This window comes from Pinus tabuliformis, chromosome 1_1 (genome assembly GCF_031772625.1).
Source record: "Pinus tabuliformis cultivar Carrire ecotype Pingquan chromosome 1_1, CPIR1, whole genome shotgun sequence".
NCBI classification, from domain to species: Eukaryota; Viridiplantae; Streptophyta; class Pinopsida; order Pinales; family Pinaceae; genus Pinus; species Pinus tabuliformis.
Genome location: NC_142297.1, coordinates 548,832,580 through 548,843,303, shown reverse-complemented (window position 1 = coordinate 548,843,303; position 10,724 = coordinate 548,832,580). Strand labels below are relative to the sequence as shown.

General features: G+C 38.0%; 1 pseudogene; it reads left to right on the top strand.

The window, feature by feature from the left end:
• The first annotated feature begins 6,790 nt into the window (after positions 1-6,790).
• LOC149214290 (cullin-3A pseudogene) lies at positions 6,791-9,095 on the top strand (annotated as a pseudogene).
• Positions 9,096-10,724: the final 1,629 nt, after the last annotated feature.

The window sequence follows — 10,724 nt, the reverse complement described above, 5'->3', positions numbered from 1 at the left end:
GAACATCAAAGCTCTGGGGGATGTGACATTCAAACATGTCCTCAGAAGCAACAATAAGGATGCAGATCACCAAGCAAATCTTGCAGTCAGAAGGAGCATCGGTCAGGTTCGAGAGAACGACAAAATCTATGTCAGAGACATCCCGTAACTCATCGCCTCCTCTCGACCCTCTCCCAGACCGAAGTCCTCTCATGCACTCTGATTATCTTTTCGAACCCCCTGGCAAATCCAAAAGTTGCACCGAGGAGCACATTGGGAGATCTCCTCGTCTTCATGATATGAGGAGCATCATCGCCCTCAAAGCTCGCGAGACCTCGAGCCCCATCACTGCCGGTTCTCCCCGTACCAACAGTGCAGCCTATGCCTCCATAGAGCACCCTCATCGAATGCAATCAGGCAGAAGCATTGACCAGCGCCAGCGCCCAGAAGGAAGACTCGGTCACTCCACCCTTCCCGTGATTTATGCATTGTAAATTTGCTTGGTTAGGAGGATCCTATGTAAGGCTGTATAGCCGCTTAATTTCTGTTTTGCCTTCGATTAAGAGAAGCTACGAGGAATGCGGGTCTGCGCACCCGATTTTGTACCTCTGCTCTCATGCTCTCCCTCATCATGTAAAAGTTCTACTTCTGGAAAGTTTTTTTAATATATGAGTAGCCGACATTGTAAAAAAAAAAAATAAGGGGTTACACTAGTAGTATAGGGGCCTAACATGCCCCTCTTCTTCAAAAAGTGTTGTCCTCAACGCTTGAGTAGTTCTTGATGCTTCTGTATAAAATTATTGTCCTCCCATGTGGAATCTTCAGCGGGTAAGTTCTTCCACTTGATGAGATACTCTAAAATTGATCGATTTCGTAGCTGTCGGGTTCTTGTTTCTGTGACTGCTCCAGGTTCCAATATGATTTTTCCTTTCTCTTCAAGTTTTGGCAATATTGTTTGAATAGGGATCTTCTACAACTTTTGAATTAGTGGCCATACTTCTTCATCCTTCTTCCATTCATCCCTTGCTTCGTTTATCCAATCTGGATGGATAATAGAAATAGCACAAAACAATGCTTCCACATCCTCATCTTTTATTAAGAGTGCATCTGCAACAAAATTTTGCTTCCCTTTTCTATAGATGATGTCAAAGGCATAACCCAGTATATTTGTTTTTGTTCTTCTAAAGATAATAGTTGTTCTAAAAAGTATTTAAGACTATCATGATCCATTTTTACCCTGAAGTGTCTTCCCATTCGGTAAGGTCGCCATTTTAGATAGAGGAGGAATGACCTGTTGTAGAGTTTTGTGAACCCAACGTTTCAGACTACCAAGTGAGTCCATCATTAGGGGAGGATGCGTCAATAGATATTCTCAAGATCTAGAGAATATCTATTGACCCATCCTCCCCTGATGATGGACTCACTTGGTAATCCGAAACATTGGGTTCACAAAACTCTACAACAGGTCATTCCTCCTCTATCTAAAACTATCCTCACCTATATGGATTCATTATTTAACAAGGTCACCATTTCTTAAGTGCATATAGTATTGCCAACATTTCCTTCTCATAAATAGCTTACTTGAGATGTAGCAGTAAAAATACCCAATCACCTACATCAAAAAAAATTCACTACGATGTTGATCTACGTGTTGTTTCATTCGATTTTGCAACCAAGTGGCGTTATCCTTTAAAAGTTGGAGAACTTGTTGTTGATGCTCGATGTGACCTTTCACTGCTTGAACCTTTTTCTTTTTGATATGTCCTTCTATCTTTAGAGTTTGAGGAGTGGTAATTTCTTCCAATCCTTTACAAGATATGGTCGGATTCATTTCTTGATGCTCGATGTGATCTTTCACTTCTTGAACAATTTTCTTCTTGATATGCCCTTCTATCTTGATAGTTTGAGGATTGGTAATTCTGACCAATGAATTACAAGATATGGTTGGATTCATTTCTTCTTTCTTGATGTGATCTTTCACTTCTTGCACCTTTTTCTTCTTGATATGTCTTTCTATCTTGATAGTTTGAGAAGTGGTAATTCTTGCCAATGCTTTACAAGATATGGTTTGATTCATTTCTTCTTTCTCTGGGGTTGGGTCCTGGCGTATATCCTCTTCTTTTGATGTTTCTTGATCCTTTTCTTCCTCCTCTTCATACTCTATGTAAAATAATTTCTTCTCAGCACACTTATGACCTTTAGTGCATTTTCTATCACAATTGTAACAAAGCCTTTTTTCTCTTTTTTTCTTCCAATTGTTGTGGTGTAACCCTTGTAGGTTGTGGAAGGGTAGGAGAAACAACACTTCCATCTTTATAGTTGTGAGGGGTAACCTTCCTTGTTGCCATAATTTTACTTTCCACTATGTAACAAAGCCCTTTTACTCTTTCCAATTGTTGTGGTGTTGCTCTAAAGAAGGTGTTGCTCTTTGTATCCTCATAATGTGCTATCATTTCCTCCATGAAAATTGACCACGTAACAAGTTGTTTACGAGAACAAAGCCCTTTATACCATAAAAATTGATCCGGTTCTAAATATGAAGATGCAATACATACCTTTTGTAACAGTGGTACACCATGTAGATCAAAATATTGCTTCATCTGAAGTATCCAATTTACCGGATCTTTGCCATCAAACTTCCTCATCTTGCTTTTTCTTGATTTTAGGAGCTTGATCTTGAAACAACTGTAACTCTGTACTTTTAGATCTTTAAGTTCTGAAATTACGACTTGTAGTAGCCCTTTGCATCCTCTTGCCAATTCCACCAGTCTGATCCAAATTGGATTCTCCAAGAAAGAGTTATGCCAAATCTCCCACAGTGACCTGATTATAGACTAGTTCAGTAGAGTGAACTTGTATAAAGTGCCAAGTGTCACTGTTTCGACCTTTTGTCTGAAACATATATACAAGAAACTATAGTCCGTCCTCTTTCTGTACCTTCTTACAAAATTTCAATCCGATGCTCAGAGAGAAAGTTATGATGATTTTCCCTAGGTCACTTGTTTGGAATGTAATTCAGGAGTCTGCAAAAAAACCAACTTCTTCAGATCATATCTCCGCAAATATAACGCGAAAATCTCTGAAATTCAGATCCGAGGTTTAGTGTGATTTCATATCAAATGGGTTTTTTTTTCACTTCTGAAACTTCGCAAAAAAAAAGTTATAGCGAAAATGCCACAATGACCTATTTAGAGCTGCGAAACCCTAGAATCCAAAGCTCTGATACCAAATGTTATGAAACCAGCTCACAAAAAGATAGAAAAGATAGTTGAACGCCTTAGAATTTAGCCTCTTCGAGGGGGAAACCTCCTTTACATTACAAAATTAACAATTCTTGGATGATAAATGAAAAGACCCCCTTTCTATATATATGAGTCTAAGGGGTCATAATATAATCAGAGCCGACATAACAATAATAATGTAAGGGCACAATAATAACAATAGTGGGCTTCTATGGGGCACATAGTAACAATATGGGCATTACATGGGTACATCAATATAATAAGGGGGTTGTACTAATAACAATAAGGGGTTACACTAGTAGTATAGGGGCCTAACATGGATCTTATGGGCCAATGTGTTGTGATAGAGTGATCTTCCTTTAAGGAAGCAGTGCATTAGTTGGTTTGGGTTGATGCCATGGTGGAGGAGGATGACACCATAGTTCATAAAAGTGTTTGGGATGTGGTCCTGAGACTGGAGGAAAAGTCAGTGGTGAGCTCTCGTTGGATTTAGAAGGTAAAGAAAGCTGCAGATGGTAGTGTGGAGAGAATAAGGCTAGATTTGTGGCTCGTGGATTTTCACAGGTAGAGGGGATTGGCTATGATGAGACCTTTGCTCCTGTTTCAAGGTACTCATCAATCAAGTCTATATTGGCACTATCAACATAGATGGGTTGGAAGATACATCAGATGGATGTGAAGACAACCTTCCTTAATGACATGATTGAGGAAGAGTTGTACATAGAACAACTTGAAGGTTTTGAGACCTTTGACCATGAGTCCCATGAGTGCCGGCTCAAGAGAGCGTTGTATGGGTTGAAGCAAGCACCACATGCTTTATACACCAGGATAGATAGCTACTTCACCGGGTTGGGCTTCACAAAGAGTGAAGCGGATGTGAACTTGTACCACATAGTGGTGGAAGGTAAATTATTGATCATTGTACTTTATGTTGATGATCTCACACTGATAGGTGATGATCAGCTGATCAAGTCTTGTAAGGAGGACCTTGCAAGAGAGTTTGAGATGAAGGACATGGGGCTCATGCATTACTTTCTTGGCATGGAGGTATGGTAGGAATGTCGTGAGTTGTTTGTGTCTCAGGGAAAGTATGCCAATGAGATACTCAGAAGATTCTGCATGGAGAGCAGCAAACCCATGGAGACTCATCTAGAAGGTAAATAGAGGGAGGATGCTCCTCTAGGGGAAGTAGTGGAAGCTACTGTTTATAGGAAGCTTGTGGGTTCACTCATGTACCTGGTGAATACATGGCCGGATATGTGCTATGCAGTTAACCAACTTAATTAAGCGATGGTTAGGCCTATCAAGATGTATTGGAAAGCGACAAAGCATGTGTTGAGATACCTCGGGGGCACTTCTCAGTATGAATTATGGTACAAATGGATAGAGGGAGTGAAGCTTCAAGGCTTCACTGATGCAAATTTGGCAGGGAGTCCATCTGACAGGAAGAGCACATCAGGAGGGATCTTTAGTATTGGGTCAGTGGCAGTTTCTTGGTACATCAGGAAATAGAGATCGGTTGCACTCAGTTCGACAGAGGCATAGTACATGGCTACGAGTCAAGTAGCATGTGAGGCCATCTGGATGAGGAAGATCCTGGTTGGTTTGTTTGGTCAACAGATGGATCCAATTATGATTTACTACGATAATCAGAGTTGTATCAAACTCTCTGAAAATCTAGTTTTTCATGATCGGTCCAAGCATATTGATATCTGATATCATCATCTCAGAGATTGTGTATTGAGGTGGATTATGTTGTTAGAGTACATTCCCATGGAGGAGCAAGATGCTGAAATTTTGACAAAGGCATTGTCAATATGTAAATTCGAGTTTCATAAAGACATGATCAGGGTAGTTGATAATCCCTTTCTTGTTGAGAGGGAGTGTTGAGAAATGGAAACAAGAAATTCCAGTTTAATTTGTCCTTGAATTAAACTGAGAATTAAAATTGAATTATATTCTCATAACAACTTGTAAATAGTTAATTAAGTTTAATTAACTTAATTAGCTTAGGAATTTCGAGTTGGAAGTATTTTTGTAGTCATATATATGTTCTCCTTAAGTTTTAGGGGTCAAATATGAGTTTAAATTGAGTTGGAAATTAGATCACTTAGTTTAGTGAGTTAAGTTAAGTTAAATTAGTTCCACACTGTTTGTGGAACTAATGCAGAGTTAACATTCAATTGGTGCACTAGTGCACTCACAAGTGTCAGTCTAGTTAATTGAAGATTCCCTCATCAGAAACTCATGCATGTCAATTCTGAGAAAGACCCAATTGAGACTAGAGTGCAAGGACAATGTACTATCAATTGTATTATTTACTGGAGTGTAAATATCATGCATGCATCAGAGATTGATCCTATGTTTGGATTGCGTAGTTTTGGAAGCATGAATTCCCTTTAAGTACAAACTATTCATCCTAGGAGTTACGCAAGAGATTAGGGACTTGGAGAGCTGCATAATTGGCTAAGCATTGGCCAAGAGCTAGCTTGTGAGCTGAGAGAGTTGAGCATACTTGTGCGGAATTGTTCTAGTGAGAATAAGCTTTGTATCTTCACTCATATTTATGATATATGCAATACAGATAGCGGGGTTTTGAGCAGTGGCTTTCCCTAGACACATCTTGTGTTATGTGCCATTGATTTATCTTCTTCTTGTTTTTATTATTTTCATCGATCTATTGGCTTTAGGTGGTTGAAAGTAGAAGTAGATTTTTGTCCTGTGATTTAGTACATTGCATGAGCTTGTGGATCTACATGATTTTCTTCAAAAATCACATTTTTTTGTTTAAAAAAAAATCCAAGGATGAAAAGAGGAAGCTCTGATTTGCTAAGCCAAGTCTTGACACAGCAGGTCCCATGAACCTATGTACTCTCCATTTTAGTTGGATCGTCGACTCCATTTTTATTTTTCCATGCATATTTTCTCAAATAAAAAACATATGGGCATCAAATTCAAATAGGTCAAAGAATATGTCCATGTACCATAAGAGTGTGATACATTGAGAACATTAAATTTGAAAAATAGTTGAAAATATGAAATATATCCAAAGAATGTGATTCACTATGTATTGGATGTATTTTCATACAAATTGTTTAACGTCATGGCTTAAAACTCAAAAATTTCAAAGCAAGGTTTATAGAAAATTGATTAAGGATTTGTTTCTCATTCTTATCCCATCTTAGCACTAGATTGTACACTATTGGTAATTTTCTTGACTTGCAATGAATTGAATGATTATCATACATTTGTTTTCCTTGTAAATTCCTTAGTTTAGTTAGCCAATTGAACCGATCACTACATGCCCACGATACTTGCACCTGGACATAGATGGAATATATATATATAATCAGCTGAATCATTGTGGATAATGTTAAATTGAGTTTCTAAATATTTCAGTGACATGTTATGTCAATTGCAACTAACAAACAACTAAATAAGCTATTTGAATTTTGCAGAAATAACAATGAAATTGATTTTATTTTTAATTTTGTAAGAGGAATTACAAAAGAAATTACCATATTCATTTGTGTTTTTTTTTTTTGCATTTTATCTTTTTTTGCAGGAATACATACAATATGGTGCTTCACAAATATGGGGGGAAACTTTATTCAGGTCTGGTGACAACCATGACAGTGCATTTAAAGGAAATAACAACAGTGATTGAAGCTGCTAAGGGGGGTTTGTTCCTAGAGGAGTTGAATAGGCAATGGATGGACCATGACAAAGTAATATAGATGATTCGAGACATCCTAATGTATATGGATAGAACATTCGTCACCAATTCCAACAATACCCTAGTCAATGAACTTGGATTGAATATGTGGAGAGATCACATTGTCAAATTTCCAAATATTCGTGATAGGTTGCCAAATACCCTTCTTGACCTTGTACACACAGAGCGGACGAGTGAAATCATTGATCGAGGTTTAATGCATAATGTCATTAAAATGTTTATGGTTCTGGGTCCTTTTGTTTACCATGATGATTTTGAAAAGTCATTTTTGGATGTTACGACCAATTTTTACAGAATAAGTCCCAACAATTTATTGAATGTTGTGATTGTGGTGATTATATGAAGAAAGCAGAAAGAAGGCTAAATGAAGAGATGGATAGAGTTTCAAATTACTTAGATCCAAAGAGCGAGATAAAGATTACCTCTCTTGTTGAGAGGGAGATGATCACAAACCACATGATGTGGCTGGTCCACATGGAGAACTTTGGATTGGTGAGTATGCTTGTGAGTGACAAGTATGAAGACTTGGGGCGCATGCATAGCTTGTTTCATTACGTTCCCAGTGGGTTTCCAACCATCCGGGATGTTATGACTTCTCATTTACGTGAAACAGGGAAGCAATTGGTAACTGATATAGAGAAGCTAAAAGATCAAGTGGACTTTGTGCAACACCTTCTTGAAATGAAGGATAAGTATGATAAAATTGTTAGCATGGCATTTAACAATGATAAAAAATTTCAAAATGCTTTGAATTCATCATTTGAATTCTGTATTAATTTGAATACAAGGTCACCAGAATATATTTCTTTGTTTGATGATGATAAACTTCGAAAGGGTCTAAAAGTAGTCAACGAAGAGGATGTAGAATTAATACTTGACAAGGTAATGATGTTATTCCGCCATCTTCATGAAAAGGATGTCCTTGAGAAGTACAACAAGCAACATTTGGCCAAGCATCTTCTGTCAGGGAAAATTGTTTCAGATGATGCTGAGAGGAGCCTAATTGTGAAATTGAAGACAAAATGATGTTATCAGTTCACTTCGAAGTTGGAAGGTATGTTTACAGAAATGAAGACTTCCAGGGACACTATGCAAGGCTTCACTGCATTGTTGGTTGACTCCAGTGAAGTCAGTGAAGGGCCTACTTTGGTCGTGCAAGTTCTCACAACAGGTTCATGGCCAACACATCCAGGTGCATGTTGCAACCTACCCACATAAATGTTGGTTGTGTGTGAAAGATTTCAGGCATACTATCTCAACACACACACTGGTTGGAGATTGACATGGCAGACTAACATGGGAACTGCAGACCTAAAAGAAACCTTTGGTAAATCTAGGAAACATGAACTTAATGTTTCCACTTATCATATTTGTATTCTAATGTTGTTTAATTCAACAGATTGTCCGAGCTATAAAGAAATTAAACAAGCAACATATATCCTAGTTGCAGACTTGAAAAGGTGCTTGCAATATCTTGCCTGTGTAAAGGGAAAAATGTATTGCGTAAAGAACCTATGGGCAGGGATATAGGTGAAAAAGATACATTCCAGTTCAATGACAGTTTCATCAATAAGTTTTACAAGGTGAAAATAAGCATAGTGGTTGCACAAAAAGAAACAAAACCAGAGAAGGAGGAGACTCATCAGAAAGTGGAAGAAGATAGGAAACCTTAGATTGAAGCAGCTATTGTCAAGATTATGAAATCTAGGCATGTTTTAGACCATAATAATATTGTTGCTGAGGTTACGAAACAGTTACAAGCAAGATTTTTGCCTAATCCTGCAGTTATAAAGAAACGCATTGAGTCCCTCATTGAGCGGGATTTTTTAGAGAGGGATAAGAATGATAGGAAACTGTATCGATACCTTGCTTGAAAGAAACTGTATTAATTGGTTGCATGCTTCATTGGGTAGAAAGGGATATATATTATTTGGGAATCTGATATTGATCATGTGCAACGAGTTTGTTCTAAAATGCCTCCACATCAACTCTTTTGAAATATGTTTTGCACATCAAGCTTCCAGAAAATTGCCTTTGTATTGGATATTTCTTTTGTGAGAAATTCTTCATTCACTCTTTAGACATCTCAACTTGTGTTGTACACACAAGTTATTGTGATTTTGAAATGGCAGTTCCTAACAAATTTTCATGGCTAACATCTGTCGTCACGACAGCGAGAGAATTCCAAGGCCTGCAGGTCAATGGCGCGCATCGACCCTTGTGTGATTGAGAGCTTGTTCCTTTCTTCGACGAACCACCATTTTTGAAATAGAGATTCATGAAATCTTGCCATTTCATCGATAACCTTCTTTTCGGCCCCCTCGGCTTCTCTAGGTCCTCTAATTCCAAGCCCTCTTCCTTCACCATCGTCAACAGTAGCGCGGCTTGGCAAACCGAATTGGATTTCTTGATTTGCTCAAAGGACCTTGCTAGGGTTAAAGTATCAAGCGACCCTATGTCTTCCACCCCATGGCGAATTCTCCTACGCTTAGTTCGCGAGGGCCTAACTGATGTACCCAGCAGAAGGAAAACCTGCCCAACACCAGAAAGGGGCCCCTGAAATAGCTCTCCTCGCTCACAACCCACAGTGCCTCACGAGCCCAGGGTATCTCCGGAAGAACCAATCCTTAAGAGGACCCCTCCGACAAGCCCACCATGGAAAAATCCAAACAACCCGTCAGGGAAAGGCCCTCTAGTCTGAAATCAGACAGAGCCGAAGAAGAAAGAACGAAGCAGTCTGTCGAAGAAGAAAACCAGCCACGTGTTAAACTGGGATAAGTGCAAGGAGGACGAAATTTAAGCTCATTGATTTGCCACCGTGAATAGTGCTTGCATAGCCAAAGCCCACAGCAAGAATGCATATGATGTAATTAATTAAACTAGATTAATATATTAAAATTAGATTTATTTTCAAATAATAAAATACATATTTACAAACTCTAAGCCTAAGTAACGAAATTAAATCCAACTTTTTGAACAAGCATAATTTTCAAACCATAAGTCTAAACTCAAAAAAATTTGAGCTGTTAGAAAGTTGGCGACAAACCGCATGTAATAGAATCATCAAAACCGAAAATTCGAACAAAGTGAAAATTTTGGAAAATTAATAAAATTGAAGCATTGAAGGAGTGATTTGCCCAAAATTTACATGGAGGATCCCCATATTTTTTAATAAAAACTTATGGCGGGGGGTTGTGGCCACAACATGCCCCCACAACAAATTGGGCTATCATCTAGATTGGCTTTGCTTTGATAGCTCAGAAAAGTTGGAAAGTCCATCGAATGGATGTAAAAAATGTTTTCTTGAATGGAAATATGAAAGAGAATGTTTTTATGTCCCAACTATAAGGATTTATTGTGAAGGGTTGGGAACACAAAGTATGAAAGCTTGTCAAATCCTTTTATGGCCTCAAACAAGCATCGAAGCTTGGTGCAAGAAATTGATTGAACATCTTTTAAAACTAACTTTTAAATGCTATGATCATGATGATGCAACTTTGCTTGTCAAGAAAAGTGACAAATAGTTGTATATCTTGTGGTGTATGTAGATGATCTTCTGATGACATGGAACAATGAAAATTTCATTGTATCCATAAAGAAAGAATTGAGGAAAGGTTTTAAAATGACAGATTTGGTATATGTTCACTATTATCTTGATATTGAAGTAATCCAACATCAAAAGTTTATATTCCTCTCTCAAAAGAAGTACATTGGAGATTTGTTGAACAAATTTGGCATGGTTGAGAGCAATCCTTTGACCACTCTAA